Source organism: Scyliorhinus torazame, chromosome 14 (genome assembly GCF_047496885.1).
Source record: "Scyliorhinus torazame isolate Kashiwa2021f chromosome 14, sScyTor2.1, whole genome shotgun sequence".
Lineage (NCBI taxonomy): Eukaryota > Metazoa > Chordata > Chondrichthyes > Carcharhiniformes > Scyliorhinidae > Scyliorhinus > Scyliorhinus torazame.
The window spans coordinates 56,416,534-56,439,066 of NC_092720.1; the positions used below are offsets into that span (position 1 = coordinate 56,416,534).

A 22,533-nucleotide genomic window follows, 5' to 3' on the forward strand; every position below is an offset into this window, starting at 1 on the left:
GAAATAAATGAATGACTTGCAGCTCAAGGATCGGAGGGGTTTAAACATGGGTCACTGCTTTTCTTTCCAGGAATTGGGCCTGGGAAGGGTGCTCTTTCAAAGGGTCAGTGCAGGCTCAATGGGCTGAATGGCCTCCTTATGCACTGTAGGTATTTTAAGATTCTATGAAATGACAGCAGAGGGCAGTAGAGCTGCTGATTGGCTGTTGCGGAGGAAATTTGCATACATCTGTGCGCTCACCCTAACTTGAAGGTGTACCTCAGCAAGAGACCCTAGCTGTTCAAGTGAAGACAAGCATCCAGCAGAGGGCAGTAGAGCGGAGCTGCTGATTTGCTGTTGCGGGGAAATTTGCATACGTCCGTGCGCTCACCCTAATTTGAAGGTGATTTGTGGAGGAGCTGTTGTCAAGTGACACTTAAACCCGAAACACTTCTTCAGTGTTTCCCTCCCTACCCCCTCCTCTAACCAAAAATAAACCAACTGCTGTAAAGATCACGAGGAAGGCTCGAGGGCAGGTAGAAATCGAAAGAAGTTGAACCGTGATGTCACAGCCTGCAGGTAAGGGACTGGCTGGTGACTGGTAAGTAATTTTTCTTTTATTTTCCCTCAGGTGTTATCGTGCGGGGCGCAGAGGTTGCCGAGTGAGTGCTTGCTGAGAAGGGGAGTGAATAACAGGTAAGCTCTTTCTTTTTCTTTTTTATCTAGAGGGGATGGCAGGGAAGGCAGTGCAATGTTCCTCCTGCAGAATGTCTGAGGTGAGGGACGCCGTCAGTGTCCCTGCTGATTTCAAATGTGGGAAGTGCACCCATCTCCAGCTCCTCAGAAGCCACGTTAGGGAACTGGAGCTGGATGAACTTCGGATCATTCGGGAGGCAGAGGTGGTCATAGATAGAAGCTTCAGGGATGTAGTTACTCCGAAGAACAAAGATAGATGGGTGACGGTGAGAGGGGCTGGGAGGAAGCAGTCAGTACAGGGATCCCCTGTGGTCGTTCCCCTTAGTAACAAGTATACCGCTTTGGATACTGTTTGGGGGGGGGGGGGGGGTGGACTTACCAGGTCATGGGGTAAGCCATGGGGTACAGGTCTCTGGCACAGAGTCTGTCCCTGTTGCTCAGAAGGGAAGGGGGGGGGGGCAGAGAGGAGTAGAGCATTAGTCATCGGAGACTCCATAGTTAGGGGGATAGATAGGAGATTCTGTGGGAACGAGAGAGACTCGCGGTTGGTGTGTTGCCTCCCAGGTGCCAGGGTGCATGATGTCTCGGATCGTGTTTTCGGGATCCTTAAGGGGGAGGGGGAGCAGCCCCAAGTCGTCGTCCACATAGGTACCAAGACGTAGATAGGGATGTGAGGCAGGAATTCAAGGAGCTAGGGTGGAAACTTAGATCTAGGACAAACAGAGTTATTATCTCTGGGTTGTTTCCCGTGCCACGTGATAGCGAGACAAGGAATAGGGAGAGAGAGGAGTTGAACACGTGGCGACAGGGATGGTACAGGAGGGAGGGTTTCAGATTTCTGGATAATTGGGGCTCATTCTGGGGTCAGTGGGACCTCTACAAACGGGATGGTCTACACCTGGACCAGAGGGAAACCAATATCCTGGGGGGAAATTTGCTAATGCTCTTCGGTAGGGTTTAAACTAGCTCAGCAGGGGCTTGGGAACCTGAATTGTAGCTCCAGTATACAGGGGGTTGAGAGTAGTGAGGTCATGAGTAAGGTTTCAAAGTTGCAGGAGTGTACAGGCAGGCAGGAAGGTGGTTTAAAGTGTGTCTTCTTCAATGCGAGGAGCATCCGGAATAAGGTGGGTGAACTTGCGGCATGGGTTGGTACCTGGGATGTTGTGGCCATTTCGGAGACATGGGTAGAGCAGGGACAGGAATGGTTGTTGCAGGCGCCGGGGTTTAGATATTTCAGTAAGCTCAGGGAAGGTGGTAAAAGAGGGGGTGGGGTGGCATTGTTAGTCAAGGACAGTATTACGGTGGCAGAAAGGACGTTTGATGAGGACTCGTCTACTGAGGTAGTATGGGCTGAGGTTAGAAACAGGAAAGGAGAGGTCACCCTGTTAGGGGTTTTCTATAGGCCTCCGAAAAGTTCCAGAGATGTAGAGGAAAGGATTGCAAAGATGATTCTGGATAGGAGCGAAAGCAACAGGGTAGTTGTTATGGGGGACTTTAACTTTCCAAATATTGACTGGAAACGCTATAGTTCGAGTACTTTAGATGGGTCTGTTTTTGTCCAATGTGTGCAGGAGGGTTTCCTGACACAGTATGTAGATAGGCCAATGAGAGGCAAAGCCATATTGGATTTGGTACTGGATAATGAACCAGGACAGGTGTTAGATTTGGAGTTAGGTGAGCACTTTGGTGATAGTGACCACAATTCCATTACGTTTACTTTAGTGATGGAAAGGGATAGGTATATACCGCAGGGCAAGAGTTATATCTGGGGGAAAGGCAAGACTTAGGATGCATCGGATGGAGAGGAAAGCTGCAGGGGATGGGCACAATGGTAATGTGGAGCTTGTTCAGGGAACAGCTACTGGGTGTCCTTGATAAGTATGTACCTGTCAGGCAGGGAGGAAGTGATCGAGCAAGGGAACCGTGGTTTACTAAAGCAGTCAAAACACTTATCAAGTGGAAGAAGGAGGCTTATGTAAAGATGAGGCATGAAGGTTCAGTTAGGGCGCTCGAGAGTTACACGTTAGCTAGGAAGGACCTACAGAGAGAGCTAAGAAGAGCCAGGAGGGGACATGAGAAGTCTTTGGCAGATAGGATCAAGGGTAACCCTAAAGCTTTCAATAGATGTGTCAGGAATAAACGAATGACTAGGGTAAGAGTAGGGCCAGTCAAGGACAGTAGTGGGAAGTTGTGCTTGGAGTCCGAGGAGATAGGAGAGGTGCTAAATGAATATTTTTCGTCAGTATTCACACAGGAAAAAGACAATGTTGTCGAGGAGAATACTGAGACTCCGGCTACTAGACTAGAAGGGCTTGAGGTTCAGAAGGAGGAGGTGTTAGCAATTCTGGAAATTGTGAAAATAGATAAGTCCCCTGGGCCGGATGGGATTTATCCTAGGATTCTCTGGGAAGCTAGGGAGGAGATTGCTGAGCCTTTGGCTTTGATCTTTAAGTCATCTTTGTCTACAGGAATAGTGCCGGAAGACTGGAGGATAGCAAATGTTGTCCCCTTGTTCAAGAAGGGGAGTAGAGACAAACCCGGTAACTACAGACCAGTGAGCCTTACTTCTGTTGTGGGCAAAATCTTGGAAAGGTTTATAAGAGATAGGATGTATGATCATCTGGAAAGGAATAATTTGATTACAGATAGTCAACACGGTTTTGTGAAGGGTAGGTCGTGCCTCACAAACCTTATTGAGTTCTTTGAGAAGGTGACCAAACAGGTGGATGAGGGTAAAGCAGTTGATGTGGTGTATATGGATTTCAGTAAAGCGTTTGATAAAGTTCCCCACGGTAGGCTACTGCAGAAAATACAGAGGCATGGGATTCAGGGTGATTTAGCAGTTTGGATCAGAAATTGGCTAGCTGGAAGAAGACAAAGGGTGGTGGTTGATGGGAAATGTTCAGACTGGAGTCCAGTTACTAGTGGTGTACCACAAGGGTCTGTTTTAGGGCCACTGCTGTTTGTCATTTTTATAAATGACCTGGAGGAGGGCGTAGAAGGATGGGTGAGTAAATTTGCAGATGACACTAAAGTTGGTGGAGTTGTGGACAGTGTGGAAGGATGTTACAAGTTACAGAGAGACATAGGTAAGCTGCAGCGCTGGGCTTGAGAGGTGGCAAATGGAGTTTAATGCAGAAAAGTGTGAGGTGATTCATTTTGGAAGGAATAACAGGAAGACAGAGTACTGGGTTAATGGTAAGATTCTTGGCAGCGTGGATGAGCAGAGAGATCTCGGTGTCCATGTACATAGATCCCTGAAAGTTGCCACCCAGGTTGAGAGGGTTGTTAAGAAGGTGTATGGTGTGTTAGCTTTTATTGGTAGAGGGATTGAGTTTCGGAGCCATGAGGTCATGTGGCAGCTGTACAAAACTCTGGTGCGACTGCATTTGGAGTATTGCGTGCAATTCTGGTCGCCGCATTATCGGAAGGATGTGGAAGCATTGGAAAGGGTGCAGAGGAGATTTATCAGAATGTTGCCTGGTATGGAGGGAAGATCTTATGAGGAAAGGCTGAAGGACTTGAGGCTGTTTTCGTTAGAGAGAAGAAGATTAAGAGGTGACTTAATTGAGGCATACAAGATGATCAGAGGATAGGATAGGGTGGACAGTGAGAGCCTTTTTCCTCAGATGGTGATGTCTACCATGAGGGGACATAGCTTTAAATTGAGGGGAAATAGATATAGGACAGATGTCAGAGGTAGGTTCATTACTCGGAGAGTAGTAAGGGCGTGGGATGCTCTGCCTGCAACAGTAGTGGACTCGCCAACACTAAGGGCATTCAAATGGTCATTGGATAGACATATGGACGATAAGGGAATAGTGTAGATGGGCTTTAGAGTGGTTTCACAGGTTGGCGCAACATCGAGGACCGAAGGACCTGTACTGTGCTGTAATGTTCTATGGGGTGCTTCCTATGTCTGAGCCAGTAGGTGTATGCCCAGGTGAGTGTTACAACAGCAACTTTTTTCATTGCACCACATCAGGGCCACACATAGAAATACCTATAGTAAACCCCACCCACACGATTCCCAGCCCAGAGGACCGGAGAATCATGTGGGGCAGGAGAATATGGTGCCTGGCCCACCAAGTGACCTGCATCCGCCTGCCGGCACATGGGCGTGAACCTCGACCCCCCCACCAGCAAAAAAAAAAAGGGGGGGGGGGGTGTTGCTGGAGCATCGGAAATGGATCGGTTTTCTTCATGAAGCCCAATTCTCCGTCACATTGGGAAACCCGCAGGAGGTGGAGAATCCAACATGGTCAGTTGGACATTTGCTCTGTATGTGAGGAATAAAGAGTGCAAGATACTTGAAAATAAGGAATCTAGAACATGATATTGTGAATGAGTCCTTGTCAGGCAGGGGTAAGTTTTTATGACCGGTATGATTATCCACTCTTGGTAATCTGCACAGTGTGAAAACTTATGAATGTGATATTTTCAGTTAACTAGCAACAGCATAATAGACAGAGCATTGTGCGAGACTAAGGAGTCATTGGCTTTTTGTTTTAATCACCGAATTGCCATTTGATACTTTTTTTCATACAGAAGTCAGTTGCAAGTAATCTGGGTTCAACAATAATATTGCAAATGGATTGCGGAAAGGTATATCATATTTAATTCCTGTGTATCAGACACCAAGTATATACAGCACACATGTACACATAGAGGCACAGGGAATAAAGTGGTCATGGAAAACACACACCAGGTGGAGAAAGGATTCCAGAGAGGATTCCTGCTGACACATATCAAAATTGGCATTAGCAGAGGATGTACTCTGAAGGCAATACGATTCATGTGGTGCTAATTGGGAACACACAATGTAGAAAATTACAATTTAGAATATATCTGGAGATAGATTTCAGGACAACTGTATTTACCATTCTAAACAAAAACATCTTGTTTTAGTTAAAATATTTCTATCTACGTTTCTATTCCAAACGTCCTGTAGATTTAAAGTAAAAGAGTAGTCAGCACAAATGAGCCAAAATGTAAGTTAACAACTCAAAAGCAAAGATCCTGATAACCTTTTTGATCTATTTTTTTCAACTTAGTTCCAGTATTTTATCACAATTAAATAATTTATTAAATTTAGAGAAAAGTTAGTTCAGTGACCTTAGCAGAATGCAGACAGGTGGGCAGCTTACATGTATCAGAACTGGAGGTCATCAAACATTGATCACATGTTCATAACGTAGCATATGTCTTGCATTTAAAAAAAATTCACTGTGAAACATTTTAATTTTCTCAAGGAAAGAGGACTGTCCTCAACATACAAATCGTATTGTATTTACCTAATTATGAACAGTCCAAGCTTGTTGTTAACAGTGAATGAAAAAGCAGCTGCTTTACAGCAAGCACCACACACTGTCAGCAGACCAAAATATTTTCAGCCCTAAAACCCACCTGGCAAAAGATCTTTTTTCCTGACTAGAATAGTTATGGAACCGGACTGGTAATCCAGAGGTTCAGATTAATAATATGGAATTATGAGCTCATATCAGTGCCTGCAATGTGTCAAAGGTTCAGAATTTTCAAGGGTCGTTACCATTGTAAAGGCACACTAAACACTGTAGGATCCAATTTACAGTCCTGGGGCTTTTCACAGTAACTTCATTTGAAGCCTACTTGTGACAATAAGCAATTTTCGTTTCAGAAATCCCAGGAAATAATAGGGTAACTAACTTCAATAATTACTTACACCACTTTGTAATTTCCTAAGACTTGTTATTTCCTTCAATACAGTAAAACAGTGAATTATAAATCTGACCTGATTATAATGACGAGACTGAATTTGCTGAATTTAACATTTGATTCCATCATTGCAAGATTGTTATCGATGAGCAAAGTATACAAGACAGAGGCAACATCATTTTTGAACATAGCTATTTGGGATGAAGAATGGAGTGAGGCTATATATGCTAAATGGTAAATCTATGCTAAATGGTGAATTTTAAAGGAGCTACAGGAACAGAGACCTAGGGGTTCACACACACACTTTCTAAAAATTCAGTCACCATATCTGAGAATCACTGTTTTGGTCAATTAAGAGTCATTTACATATGGTTGTAGTCATACGTAGGTCTAACCAGGTAAAACAACCAGGGAAACAGGTATTCTGGATTTGGTATTGTGTAAGGAGGAGGGATTCATTAATGACCTCATAGTTAAGGATCCTCTCGGGAAGAGTGATCATAGCATGATAGAATTTCAAACCAGTTTGAGGGTGAAAAACTGGAGTCCCACACCAGAGTTCTGGAGTTAAACATAGGTAATTAGGTTGGCATGAGGACACATTTGGCCCTAGTGGACTGGGCAGGAAGACTAAAAGGTAGAACAGTTTATAAGCATTGGCAGTTGTTTAAGAAGATATTCAATTCCTCCCAACTAAAATACAATCTTTTTTTCTCTCTGGATTAGAAGAGGGAGGGAAAACATCCATGGCTAAGCAAGGAAGTTAAAGAAAGCATAAAAGCAAAATCTAAGGCATACCATATTGCAAAGTTCAGAGGCAGGCTTGAAGATTGGGACAGTTTTCAAGATCAAAAAGTAGTAAAAACAGCAATGGTAAATTAAGAAAACTAATGCAAAATATAAAAAAGGATAGCAAAAGCTTCTATAAGTATATAAAGAGGAAGAGAGTAGCCAAAGTGAATGTTGGTCCCTTGGAGGATGAGACTGGATGTTAATGGTGGGGAACACAAATGGCGGAGATGCTAAATCAATATTTTGCCTCAGTTTTCACAGTGGTGGTCACTGGTATCATCCCAATAGTAACAGGTAATGCAGAGGTAATAGAAAGGATGGAACGTAGAACAATCATCATCAATAGAGGAAAAATACTAAACAAACTATTGTGATTGAAGGCAGACAAGTCCCCTTGGTCTGATGGCCTACATCCTAGGGTGTTAAAGGAAATGGCAGCAGAGGTAGTGGATCCATTGTTTTTAATATTCCAAAATTCCCTGGATGCGGGAACGGTTCCAGTGGATTCGGAAAATGCTAATGTCATGCCCTTATCCAAAAAGGGAGGGAGGCAGAAAGTAGGAAACTATAAACCAGCTAGTTCAACATCTGTCGTTGAGAAATTGTTAGAATCTATTATTAAGAAGTACCAACAGGGCATTTAGAAAGTCACAACGCAATCCATCAGATTCAACATGGATTTATGAAGGGCAAATTGTGTTTGACTAATTTACTAGAGTTCTTAGAAGATGTAACAAGTGGATAATGGGCATCCTGTAGATTTAGTACATCTGCACTTCCAGAAGGCATTTGATTAAGAGGTCAATACAAAAGGTAAGATCACATGGGTTTGGGGTCAATTCATCAGCTTGGATTGAAGACTGGCTGACAGACAGAAAGGAGAGAGTCGGGATAAATGGGTCTTTTTCTGGTTGGCAAGATGTAACTCGTGGGGTTGCCAGAGGGTTCAGTCCTCGGGACCCAACTATTTACAATATATATTAATGACTTGGATGTAGGGATAGAAGGTACTATAGCCAAATTTGCAGATGGCACTAAAATAGGTGGGATAGTAAGTTGCAATGAGGAAATAAGAAATTTACAAATGGAAATAGATAGGTTGGTGAGTGGGTCAAAATTTGGCACATAGAGTTTAACATGGATAAGTGTGAGGTTATCCATTTTGGTCAGAAAAATGGAAAGGCAACTTATTATCAATATGGCGAGAAACTTCAGATTGCTTTGACACAGAGGGATCTAGGTGTCCTCGTGCATGAATCGCATAAAACTAGTATGCAGGTACAACAGGTAATAAAGGAAAGCAAATGGAATTTTGATCTTTATAGCTAAAGGAATAGAGTATAAAAGTAGGGAAACATTGCTGAAACTGTACAGGCATCGGTCAGCTGCACCTGGAGTGCTGTGTATAGTTTTGGTCCCCTTATTTGAAGAGGGATGTAGTTGCATTAGAGGCAGTTCAGGAGGTTCACTAGATTGATTGCAGAGATGAGGGGTTTGTCTTATGAAGAGAGTTGAGCAGTTTAGGCCTATACTCTCTCGAGTTAAGAAGAACGAGAGGAGATTTAATTGAGGCCCTTAAGATGATACAAGGTATTGACAAAATAGACGTAGAGCAGATGGTTCTTCTTGTGGGGCAATCCAGAACAAGAGGTCATAGTTTTAGAATAAGGGGTAGCGGATTAAAAATAAAGATAAGAAGAAATTACTTCTCTCAAAGAGTCGTGAATCTGTGGAATTCACTTCCCCAGAGCAAGGTGGATGCTGGAACATTGAGTGAATTTGAAGAGATAGACAGATTTTTAAAATCAATAATGGGTTGAGGGGTTATGGAGAACTGGCAGGAAAGTGGAGTTGAGGCCATGAGGAGATCAGCCATGATTGTATTGAATGCCGGTGCTTATGTAGTTACATTGTATACCTTGTGTTGCCCTATTATGTATTTTCTTTTATTCCCTTTTCTTTCCATGTACTTAATGATCTGTTGAGTTGCTCGCAGAAAAATATGTTTCACTGTACCTCAGTACACGTGACAATAAACAAATTCAATCCAATGGAGAAGCGGTCTTGAGGAGCTGAATTACCTACTCCTGCTGCTAGTTCTTATGTTCTTGAGGGCAGAATGTCTTCTCTAAAAGGACACTAGTGAACTATATTTTTTAAAAACAAGTAGTTTCATAGTCACTGTTGCTGATGTTAGCTTTTTGTACCAGGTTTTATTTGCAGAAGTAATTGAACTTAAATACGCCAGCTGCTAGTGCAGATTTGAACTCATATCTCCAAATCATTAGTCCAGGCTTCTGCATTACTAGTCCAGTACCATAACTGCTAAGCTACTGTACCCCTGTTGGTGTCAAGTTCAAGTGTATATATAAAGCTATTAAAAGAGCATCTGGGAAATGCGTTATAAATAGAGGCACAGTACAAATGCAAGGAAGTTACATTAAACTTTTATAAATAACTGGCCAGATCCCAGTGAGAGTATTGTGTCTAATTATGGGCACCACACATTAGGAAGGCCATCAAGGCTTTGAAAGGAATGCAAAGAAGATTTACCAGAATTATTCGAGGGTTGAGCAGCTTCAATATATGGAGACTAAAGGAGCTGATATTGTTCTCCTTGGAGCAGGAGAAAGTCAAGGGAAATTTTAACAGAGGTATTCAAAATTATGGGGGTATTGATTAAAGATAAAGAATTGTTGGTACTGCTGAGTGGGTCAGTAACCAGGGATACTTTTAGCTTAATTGCCAAAACAAGGAGAGGTGAACAGAATTTATATTCACACCAGATTATGATCCAGAATTCACTGCCTGAAAGGGTGGTGGAAGCAGCTTCAACTGTAACAACTTCCAAAAGGGAAGCTGGATAAATACTTGAACAGGAACAAATTGCAGGGCAATGGGGTTAAAAAATAAACAGGGGATTAAGAGTTGTTGGGATAGTTCCTTCAAAAGGGCCAGCAGAGATACAATGCAAAAAATGGCCTCCTTGTAGGAGATGTAAATCTTGAATCTACGGTACCACAACTCAATTTTCTTAATCAGATCAATCCAAGAAGAACCTGCCCTTTGATAGTTGAATGTAATGCAAATGTAAACAACTTTCCTTATTTCTCACATTGCTGGATACTATAAATGAAAAAAGTTAGGGTAATCCTTGATATACTATGAAATTATCTTGGGATGGTTGTTTTCTGCTTTCTTGAAATCACTGATGTTAATCACTGTTTAAGATATATTTGGAGAGTAAATAAACTATTTTTCTAATGATCCTTGTTCTTATGCTAATATTTACTTTCAACTACAGACAAACAAAATAAATTGAAAATGCCGCAGAAATCAAACAGCAAAATAAATTCTTAAATATTCAGTGATTTCTGATCTGCTGCTATGCTCACTACAGAGGATTTAATTATTTTTCACCAAATGGGCATTAGATTTGGCACTGAGACCAAACTGAACCATGAACTAATGCCGTTCGGTGAATTCCAGATTTCAGGTCACTGTCTTTGTGACAGGAACATGGGAGGGGGAGAAAACTTGTAGAAGGGAAATAGAAGTGTTAATGACAACTAGCTATTCTGTCAAATCCCCAAAAAATGTCTTTATTCTATCATTTCAAAAAAAGTCAATACTTCCACCCACTCAGAAGATTAAATGTTGAGCAGTCACAATATTAGATACAAGTAAAACTGTCTGGATTTCCAATAAAAACTTAAATTTTGATTAAAGTGGTCTCAGCCATTTTGATCAAAACAAGAGCTGACACCTTGGGTAAATTGAAAACTGCGAAAAATTCTACCATAATTGTAGGTTAAAATGCATTTACATGAAACCACAGGAAACATGAATTTCAACAGCAGCTATCTGTAAACCTATTGCTTTCACTTTAATACACTGGAAGATTTATTTTGACCCCCAAGTGGAGAGCTAAATCTCAGGCATGTCCATTACTGAAAACTGGAAAATAATGTCAAGAGGATACACTAGTTAGTACACTTCAAAAGTAGTTCAGTGGCTGTGACATTCTGGTACTGTACTTGACTTGAGGTCCCAACCCAGTGTTCAGACAATCCTGCAACAAAAGTCTTCTTTCCATCTCCAACACAGACAATGGATGGAGTAAATATTAATTAAACAAAAACCCTTCAAGAGATGATGTACTGCAAAGCAAAGTAGCAAAATACCAAATTCTAATTAAACTTTAAGCTTTTCATAAAGTAAAACCATACTTATATATGCAGAACGTTTTTGACATAATTACATTTTTGAAAATTCTCATTGCAATCAGCTGGGTATGTGGAATATTGACAAACCAACTTCCGATGGCGGCCAGGAGCTGAGCAGGCGCACGAAAGGTGGCTCCCGTCTGGAAACTCATTTTTGGACCTTTCTGACCAGATGAATGGGCACCAAACCTGGAACAATCGCACTAATCTGACCCTCATCAATAACCCGACCGGTTTGGGATGCCAGCGAACTTCCAGACAGTACGCAAGGGGAGCAAATAGAGGCAGAGTAAAATCCCAGCTTCGGAGCAAGTGGATCCACTTGGTAACAGGTATCCGAACATGGCGGACCCAGCAGAGTCATCAACGCCATCCCAGTCTTCAACGGAGAGGCTGATGGAGTTCATCTCAATAGAACGCCAAAAGCATAGGGAGGCAGTAAAAGAGGACATAATGTTGGCGATGGAGATGGCAGTCGAGGCTAGGCTGGCCCTGTAGCCATCTAAGATAGCCACCTGCAAAGGACCATGGGAATTATGGCCAACCCAGGACTCACACAGATACAGAGCTTGTGTGTATCTGGAACACAGGTAACCAGACCTGATCGAAACCCCCTGCTCGTTTGCATTTTAATGGCCCATTTTCCCAGGACAATAGAACTCCAATCAAACAACCGGTACAGCCACAGACTGATCGGCGCCACTCCCTTTACTCAGAAAGCCCAACAGCCAAGGTCAATGGCCGCTAAGGACCCACCCAGCTACCAAGGCATCTGCCCCTTTATTGGCCGAAATCGAAGACAGTGATCAGAGCCCTGTCAAACTATTGGGTCCAAGGTTAAGGACTGCCCAAAAGGAGCGCAAAATCCCAGAGGGATAAAAGAGAGCACAACCATGTGTTGATCTCTTTTGCATCCGGCCTGTGCCAACCCAATTACAGCAGGAACAGCCAGCCAAGTTCAAGACCAACGATCGCTACCTGACGGAGAGCACAGCAGAGACAGAGCCACTTTCTTCGAACCAGCCAAGTGAAATACAGATAAAGGCCTTATCCATTTGTACAGTGCCGGTCTCCCTGAAGTTAAGTATAGGTTATTGTAGCTGATAGGTATAGTTTAACTCGTAGTAGATATTGTGTTTGCATGTCGAGATAACTCTTGTGTATGTAAATAAACCATCTTTTGAACTAACTAACTGGTTGTGCGGTCATTTGATCGATATAAGGGAAGGCTTGTGGTTCACCAACATTATTAATAGAGCAACATTATTGGCGACTCTGACGGGACTCGATTAGAAGTGACTTTGTCACTCCGAGAGAACCCACAAACGTTCAATCCAATTGCAAGAAAGAGAAAGAACCACAAGTGCAAGTTCCATATCGACCAAATAACCAAATTTCGTAAGTGTTTTCTAACCCGCATGCATACCTAACAGGAAGAGCAAGGTAAACGCGTTAGAATTGTGTACAACTATCAAGGGATTGTGAGCCGGAAAATAGCTTAAGCCATACCCGCTGTTCAAATCGCCGCCTTATTCCCCTGTCCCAAATTAAAAGTAGAGAAAGAGATAAGAGAAGTAATGGCCACTAAAGCAATGGAAAGATTGATGAATCCACAGGAGCCCGAGGTCGCAGCGACCAACAGAGCAGAGCAATGGCCCATATGGGAGGAAGAGTTAAGGAAATACTTAAAGGGGAAAGGATGGCCCCTTTGGTCGAACTTTTGCGCTAATGATGATTCAGGTCCAGGAAAGATAGGACAGACTTGGTGGGAGAACCTAAGCGAGGTCCACAAGAAAAATGTTGGGAAAGTCAGAAAGCCGATGGCAATAGTGTCCTGTTTGGCACAGTTGCGAGGCACGGAGGAGGTCGTCAAGACGCTCAGTAGGCAGTTAATTGAGGAGGAAGAAAAGAACAAGGGAAACAGTAACGAAAGCGAGAAGACAATTAAGCAACTCCGGGAACAGTTAGCAGCTATAGATAAGGAAATTGCCGATATAAAACGTGCACATCAATCTTGTCTAGTTCACCTTAGTAGCTTCCAGACCCAGTACGATAAAGCCTACCAAGATACACAGCAGTCCTGGTAAGAGACGAAACAGAACAACAGGTCGCCCAGCTAACTGCAAATGCGTGGATTTAAAAGCAGCTTTGAGAGCACTCCACAGCTCCACTAAGGAACAGAGGCGGAGTACCGTTGACCATGCTAAATGCCGACAGAAGATAGAAAAGTTACAGTCGCTACTCTCAGTACAGAATAGCTTCAGGTACACTTTCGGGCAGGATTTAGATGAGGAACATGCTCCCAATTGGCAAGAATTAAACAAAAGCCCAAAAATACGTAGAGGACATGGAAAATCAAAATCGAGCCCCCCATGCCCCAAAAAGGAAAGCACCTGCACCACCGACTGCACAGGCAGCACACAGCCCCATGAATCCGGTTACCACACAACGCAAGTCATTCGATCAGGATGAACCTGACATCGTTTACACCATCCCACTATCCATAACCCAATTAAGAGAAGCTTGCACAGAAATTAGTCCATTCCAGCCCACCGCAAACCCGCACAGATTCTTTGAGGAGGTGTGTCATCAAAACGTTACATACGGCCTAGATGAGAGGGAGGAAGTAAAGCTAATAGTTATGAGTCTTAGCCAGTCCGTAAGATCAGCTTTGCCCAAACCCCAAAATGTAGCAGGAGGAACCCTACAGGAAATGAAAACAGCCATATTAGATGCCATTGGGTAGAACAAAGGAGATCCAGTCGAGGGTTTAAATCACTGCAGGCAAGAGAGAGAGCATCCGGCCACATTTGCTGGTCGCCTATGGATTCATTTCATGGCAGTCTACGGACAATTGAACCGCAAATGAAGACACCACTAAATGGTCCCGCGCCTTAGTCTCGCATGCCGCAGACGCAGATCAAAAGGCTTGTGTAAACTACAACCCCGCAGACTACACACACAATGAAGTTTGGGGTATTGAAACGACTTTCCAGAGCATGGGAACAAACCCTACACCAACAGGCAGATCAGGACGAGATAGAAGCAAACATGTACCCAGTTAGGACTAGCCAGGACCCAGCATGGGTAAACAAGGATAGATATGAGGGACACCACCCCAGAGCACAAGGCACCATGAGGTTGTTACAATTGTGGCCACATGGGATATTACACCCACGATTGCTGACAAAACCCCCCGAACTAGCACCGATACCAACAACCAACCCCCCCCCCCCGACCTAGGAACAATGTTAGGACCATGCATAATGTTAGCGCCCGTTCAGACGATTTAGCGTTTAATTCCACAGGTTGACGGTGTTCGGACTCCCCAACTTGGGTCTGTGACACATACTGGGACAAATCAGGCAGACCGGTAGTTACAGGCACAGTCCGGGGACATACAGTCGATTTTCTTTGGGACACAGGAGGATCCCGAACTACTTTAAACTCCTCCACCATGTTTCAACAGGACAAATGGCCCACCACAGACACCATCACCCTGAGTGGCTTCACCGGCCACATACAGCAAGGATATATCACAGCTCCCGTACCCATTCAGATAGGGAACATTAGCATCAAACACCCCGTTGTTTTAGTTGACTTACCCCAAACCACAGAGCACGTTTTAGGCATTGATTTTATGAGCTCCCATAACCTTTCGTTTGACCCAGTAAACAAATGTGTATGGCGAATGGCCAAAACAGCTACGCTCACAGTAGGGGATTATGAAAACAGGATTTGCTCGGTAGGGGACTATTGGTTTAATCCACAAACAATTAGTGCAGACCAGACGATTAGAGAGGTCCTCATAAAACACAAAGCTTCATTCGCACAACACAAACACGATTGTGGGAATATCCCAGGTACAGGAAAGATTTCAAGTCCCGATCCAAAGCCGCAAAAACAATACAATTTCCCACAGCAAGCCGAGGGTGAGATTTCAAAGGTTATTAAGTTTGCTAGACCAAGGAGTTATTCGACCCGTAGCGTCCACAAATAATGACCCAATTTGGCCCGTAAAAAAGCCCAATGGTTCATGGCGACTAACGATCGACTACCGCGAACTTAATAAGGTAACCCCTTTAGCAGCCCCCACTGTTGCCACGAGTCCCGAGACCATGCACAAACAGGGAGTACAGGCAAAATATTTCACAGTGCTGGACATCAGCAATGGCTTTTGGTCCATCCCGTTAGACAAGGCCTGCCAGTTTAAGTTCGCATTTACGTTTCAAGGGCAGCAATACACGTGGACACGCCTCCGACAAGGATTCCATAACTCCCCCTCCATTTTCCACCGACAAGTGGCCAACGGACTTTCTACATTTTGCCTCATACAATATGTAGATGATCTGTTCTTGCAAACGGACACAAAAGAGGAACACGTAGAGCTCTTATCGGAATTACTAGGCCTACCGCAATCCATCGGATGGAAGGTCAACCCCAAAAAGGCCCAGATTTTAAAGGAAAAGGTTCTTTATTTAGGCACCATCATCACCCAAGGGAAGAGAGAAATTGAGCAAAACTGGATCGAGTCCATCGTTAAATTGCCCCTGCCCCAAAATGTCACTGCACTCCGGTCATTCCTAGGTTTGGTAGGATATTGCAGAAATCATATAGATGGTTTTCCACTAAAGCAGCCCTACTCTCAGAGCTCCTTAAAAAGAACGCCCCATGGGAATGGCTTCCTCAGCACAGATGCCACTGATGATTTAAAACGTGCCCTAGGCACAGTCCCCGCTTTACAAGTTCCAGACCCAGACTTGCCCTATGCCATCGAAGCAGCAACCACTGACCAAAACCTATCAGCAGTACTCCTGCAAGAACGACATGATCACTAAGGACCCGTAGCCTATGCCTCAGGAGTATTAGACCCCGTAGAGCAAGGATTCTCAGCCTGCGAACGGCGCTTGCTTGGAGTCTTTTGGCAGTACAGTACTTTGCGTACATCACAGGCCTCAACCCAGTCACGATCTTGACCGAGCCCACCCCCTCGCAACTATTACTAGACAGTAGATTAAAGGACAGTTCAGTCAGCCAAATCAGAACCGCTCGCTGGACACTACTGTTAAAACGCACCAAGACCCACACATTTCAAGCCGATAATCTCCAATATGCAGGGACCCCACATGAATGCCAGGTCATAACAGCCCAACACCTGAATAAATAGGGTGGTCAATAGGACTTTAAACTAAAGATTGGGGGGGAAGGGAAAGTCAGGGAACCAAGAGGTGAAGTAATCAGTGGGAAGCGTGGCTGCTTAGGAATACAAAAAAGCACGAAAAGACAGAACTCAGGAGAGGTTACAATAGTCCCCATCCCACAAAATATGACACAGTGTATGGAAAGGCTCAGTAAACCAAGGTCCACCACACTAAGAAAACAAAAAGGGACGGTCAATAGAGAATTAAAGGTGCTATATTTAAATGCGTGCAGTGTACGGAACAAGGTAGATGAGCTTGTGGCCCAGATTGTGACTGGCAGGTATGATGTGGTAGGCATCACAGAGACATGGTTGCAGGGGGTTCAGGACTGGCATTTAAACATCCAGGGATTCACAACCTATCGAAAAGACAGAGAGGTGGGCAGAGGGGGCGGGGTTGCCTTGTTAATTAGGAATGAAATTAAATCAATAGCACTAAACGACATGGGGTCGGAAGATGTGGAGTCTGTGTGGGTAGAGTTGAGGAACCACAATGGCAAAAAAACCATAATGGGAGTTATGTACAGGCCTCCTAACAGTGGTCAGGACCATGGGCACAAGATGCACCACGAAATAGAACGTGCATGTCAGAAAGGCAAGGTCTCAGTGATCATGGGGGACTTTAATATGCAGGTGGACTGGGTAAATAATACTGCCAGTGGACCCAAGGAAAGGGAATTCATTGAATGTTTACAGGAGGGCATTTTGGAACAGCTTGTGATGGAGCCCACGAGGGGACAGGCCATTCTGGACTTAATGTTATGTAATGAGCCAGACTTGATTAAAGATCTTAAAGTAAGGGAGCACTTAGGAGGCAGTGATCATAATATGGTCGAATTCAATCTCCAATGTGAAAGAAAGAAGGTAGAATCAGATGTAAAGGTGTTACAGTTAAATAAAGGTAACTACAGGGGCATGAGGGAGGAACTGACGAAAATCGACTGGGAGCAGACCCTAGTGGGAAAGACAGTAGAACAGCAATGGCAGGAGTTTCTGGGAGTAATTGAGGACACAGTACAGAGGTTCATCCCAAAGAAAAGAAAGGTTATCAGAGGGGGGATTAGGCAGCCATGACTGACAAAGGAAGTTAGGGAATGCATCAAAGCAAAAGAGAAAGCCTATAATGTGGCAAAGAGTAGTGGGAAGTCAGAAGATTGGGAAGGCTACAAAAACAAACAGAGGATAACAAAGAGAGAGATAAGGGAAGAGAGGATCAAATTTGAAGGTAGGCTAGCCAGTAACATTAGGAATGATAATAAAAGTTTATTTAAATACATTAAAAACAAACGGGAGGCAAAAGTTGACATTGGGCCGCTCCAAAATGACGCTGGTAATTTTGTGATGGGAGACAAGGAAATAAGCCGAGGAACTGAATAAGTACTTTGCGTCAGTCTTCACAGTAGAAGACATGAGTAATATCCCAACAATTCCGGAGAGTCAGGGGACAGAGTTGAATATGGTAGCCATCACAAAGGAGAAAGTGCTAGAGAAACTAAGAGGTCTAAAAATTGACAAATCTCCGGGCCCAGATGGGCTACATCCTAGAGTTCTAAAGGAGATAGCTGAAGAAATAGTGGAGGCGTTGGTGATGATGTTTCAACAGTCACTGGAGTCAGGGAAAGTACCAGAGGATTCGAAAATCGCTGTTGTAACCCCCCTGTTCAAGAAGGGAACAAGGAAAAAGATGGAAAATTATAGGCTAATTAGCCTAACCTCGGTTTTTGGCAAGATTCTAGAATCCATTGTTAAGGATGAGATTTCAAAATTCTTGGAACTGCAGGGTCGGATTAGGACAAGTCAGCATGGATTTAGTAAGGGGAGGTCGTGCCTGACAAACCTGTTAGAGTTCTTTGAAGAGATAACAAATAGGTTAGACCAAGGAGAGCCGATGGATGTTATCTATCTTGACTTCCAAAAGGCCTTTGATAAGGTGCCTCACGGGAGACTGCTGAGTAAAATAAGGGCCCATGGTATTCGAGGCAAGGTACTAACATGGATTGAAGATTGGCTGTCAGGCAGAAGGCAGAGAGTTGGGATAAAAGGTTCTTTTTCGGAATGGCAACCGGTGACGAGTGGTGTCCCGCAGGGTTCAGTGTTGGGGCCACAGCTGTTCTCTTTATATATTAACGATCTAGATGACGGGACTGAGGGCATTCTGGCTAAGTTTGCCGATGATACAAAGATAGGTGGAGGGGCAGGTAGTATGGAGGAGGTGGGGAGGCTTCAGAAAGATTTAGACAGTTTAGGAGAGTGGTCCAAGAAATGGCTGATGAAATTCAACGTGGGCAAGTGCGAGGTCTTGCACTTTGGAAAAAAGAATAGAGGCGTGGACTATTTTCTAAACGGTGACAAAATTCATAATGCTGAAGTGCAAAGGGACTTGGGAGTCCTAGTCCAGGATTCTCTAAAGGTAAACTTGCAGGTTGAGTCCGTAATTAAGAAAGCAAATGCAATGTTGTCATTCATCTCAAGAGGCTTGGAATATAAAAGCAGGGATGTACTTCTGAAGCTTTATAAAGCATTAGTTAGGCCCCATTTAGAATACTGTGAGCAATTTTGGGCCCCACACCTCAGGAAGGACATACTGGCACTGGAGCGGGTCCAGCGGAGATTCACACGGATGATCCCAGGAATGGTAGGCCTAACATACGATGAACGTCTGAGGATCCTGGGATTATATTCATTGGAGTTTAGGAGGTTGAGGGGAGATCTAATAGAAACTTACAAGATAATGAATGGCTTAGATAGGGTGGATGTAGGGAAGTTGTTTCCATTAGCAGGGGAGACTAGGACCCGGGGGCACAGCCTTAGAATAAAAGGGAGTCACTTTAGAACAGAGATGAGGAGAAATTTCTTCAGCCAGAGAGTGGTGGGTCTGTGGAATTCATTGCCACAGAGGGCGCTGGAGGCTGGGACGTTGAGTGTCTTTAAGACAGAAGTTGATAAATTCTTGATTTCTCGAGGAATTAAGGGCTATGGAGAGAGAGCGGGTAAATGGAGTTGAAATCAGCCATGATTGAATGGTGGAGTGGACTCGATGGGCCGAATGGCCTTACTTCCACTCCTATGTCTTATGGTCTTATGGTCTTAACACCACACAGGACCCTTTATCCGAAAGTCACTACACCCACGAGCAGGCAGTAAGACACAGGATTCCCGAGCCACAGGGGATACTTAAAAAATTTATGTAGACGGTTCCTCCACAGTCGAAAATGGCATTAGAATTATTGGTTGTAGAATTTACGTGGAAGACGCGCAGGGACGCCCACTCGAAGAGATCTTTTTAAAACTGCCCAGCCACCTAGGTTCACAAGCAGCAGAACTCGCAGCCATAGCCTATGTAATTCAGTACCCCAACTCTTTTCCAACTCCCGCAGACATACACTCGGACAGCCTGTATGCGTGCAACAGTTTAACAGAATTCCTGCCCCCGTGGAAATCTCGAGGTTTTGTTTCAGCCGATGGAAAAACCCTACCCTCTGCCCTGTTGTTAAAGCATATTCTCAAGACAGCCTCAGACCGCACATACGGTATTATTAAAGTAAGAAGCCATCATCGCTCGTCCCCACCCGGTAATGTAAAGGCAGACGCCTTAGCCAAAGCAGGATCACGCCATGGTCACTTCTGGCAGCCACCCGAAAGCGAACCGATACACTCAGTCCAGGTTTCCCAGACCAATATTGAGGATCTATCCCAAGGACAAAAAGCAGACGACACCCTCAAACAGGTTTTAGACGGCAACTTCCCAGCTCCCTATGATAAATGGAAGGACGCACTGACTGTACAGGACGGCATAGTTTTAAAAAACGGAATTTATGTGGTCCCCACCCAGGACAGAAACCAGCTCATTTACCAATTTCATGACGGACACGGACATCAGGGGATAGACAATACCATTGCCCATTTAAGACCTTTGTGTTGGTGGCCCGATTTAAAAAGCGATGTAACCCATTATGTCGAGAATTGCCTTATCTGTGCACAGAACAATCCTGAACGTTACTCAAAGAAAGGACAAATACGTCACACCCGACCTGTGAATGGCCCTTGGACAAATTTGCAAATCGATTACATTGGCCCCCTTCCCCCTTGCAGAAACGGTTTCAAGTACATGCTGGTTGTAATCGACACCTTTGCTAAATGGGTAGAAGCATTTCCCTCACGGACAAACACAGCAAAGGCCACCGCTAAGATTTTGACCCAACAGATATTCACACGCTGGGATCTCCCCCACAGCATGGAGTCAGACCAAGGTTCCCACTTCACCGGCAGAGTCATGCAAAATTGTTAAAACAATTTTTGGGATCAGGCAGAAATTCCATATAGTGTATCACCCCCAATCCAGTGGCATTGTCGAGAGAATTAATCGAACTTTAAAAGCGACCATTAGGAAGATGGTGCAACAGAACAATACCACGTGGGACACGGTCCTCCCATTTGCTCTCATGTTTATTCGGAACACCGTTTCCAGTTCCACATGTTTCACCCCCCACACTCTCATGACCGGACGGCCATTGAAGGGTATTGAATATTTATTAGGCCTCGATTTGGCAAGCCCTATAGTAACCGCCCTCACCCACGAAAAAGCAGGTTACAGATAGCATTAAAGCTGCACAGCTCGCTGCAGCTGTCTGATTAGGCGCTAGAAGTAAGCAGACTAAAGCCTGCTTTGACAAAACCGTCCACCCTGTAGAGTACAGAGGCGGTCAGCAAGTAATGGTTTCACTTTACAACCCCAGTTCTTTCCTCTCCCCCAAATTTGCAGGACCCTATTCCATTTCTGACAAAGTAAGCCCTCCGTGTACAAGATAATGTACCCCAATGGTAAAACTGGTTGGTTCCACATCAACCAACTCAAAGTCTACGGATCCCAATGTAGCCACTCCCACCACATCTCTCTGGCAATAGGAGACGATTACGCCCCGCCCATCGACAACCTAGTCCGACCCCAACGCCAACCCTCCCCCAGCCATTCCGGCATTTATCCTTTGTCCACGCACACAGACCCGAACTTATCTCCGCCCACAGGTACAGACTTTCACCTTGAACTTGACTCCGACGACAGCGAGAGCCTCCCTCATTTGATTACTATCCCTGAAGACTGGCGCAATCTCTCTGCCCCCAGTCATCCCAGACCCCGGAACCACGACTTAGATATCTTTGACCCTCTATATGCCCTCCCCCAGCCACCGCCCAACCACAGTAATTTGCCCTCCACTCCCACTGCCCCTATGCCTCACGACAAACAAGCCCCTCTTTGGCACCGCGACAACTCTTGCAGACTAGTAAGGCACGACGATTCGGAATATCCGACGTCCCACACGGCCAAGGCACAGAAACGGCAGACATGAGTCTGGCAACCGGGAGATGGTGATGATTCAGGTACTGACTCTCGTTTCGGTAATGCTTTTACAACACTGTTTGGTACAGAACCCTGAGGTGTCCAGATGATGAGAAAGAGACACCGCCTTAGTATTAAGGTGTCCAAGTTCTGATGGAACCTTTTTCCTCCTCCTTTTTTCTACTACGTGGTTTTAACTCATGTCGCCCGGCACAAAATTACTCTTCTGATTCAAGGGTACGATACCCAATGTCAGTTAAAGGCACAAGTTTGTTGAGAAACAGATCACTGTTCTCCCAGTCTTTATGACAAGTTTTCACACAACTACAAACTCTTACCGTCCACCCAGGTCACCCAGGTAGGGAGTAATAGCACTAATCCTCGCCCTACCCTGGGATTCCACCCATTCTTATCCTGCAGCGGCCCACACACACCTCATGTTCCCTTCACTTCATACGCTCTGGAATGGTTCTATACACTCTGCATTGCCTTTGGCAGGCCTTAATTTCATCTTCTCTGCTCACCCTTTGTTTGTGGTTTAAAGAATGCATTTTGCCATGATCTGTCCGCTCACCCCTTCTTTCCTTTACCTTCCGCGACCCCCTAGT

General features: G+C 44.4%; 1 protein-coding gene and 1 long non-coding RNA gene across 3 annotated transcripts in view; one reads left to right on the plus strand and one right to left on the minus strand.

Annotated features, from left to right (window-relative positions):
• The window catches only part of LOC140389746 (uncharacterized), an 84,652-nt gene that overhangs the window by 60,303 nt on the left and 1,816 nt on the right, over nucleotides 1-22,533 (plus strand). The window contains exon 2 of the long non-coding RNA XR_011934469.1: nucleotides 611-675. This is a non-coding gene — a long non-coding RNA (uncharacterized lncRNA). The remainder of the gene's footprint in view (nucleotides 1-610; nucleotides 676-22,533) is intronic.
• The window catches only part of dcun1d1 (DCN1, defective in cullin neddylation 1, domain containing 1 (S. cerevisiae)), a 125,752-nt gene that overhangs the window by 59,067 nt on the left and 44,152 nt on the right, over nucleotides 1-22,533 (minus strand). The window lies entirely within an intron of this gene.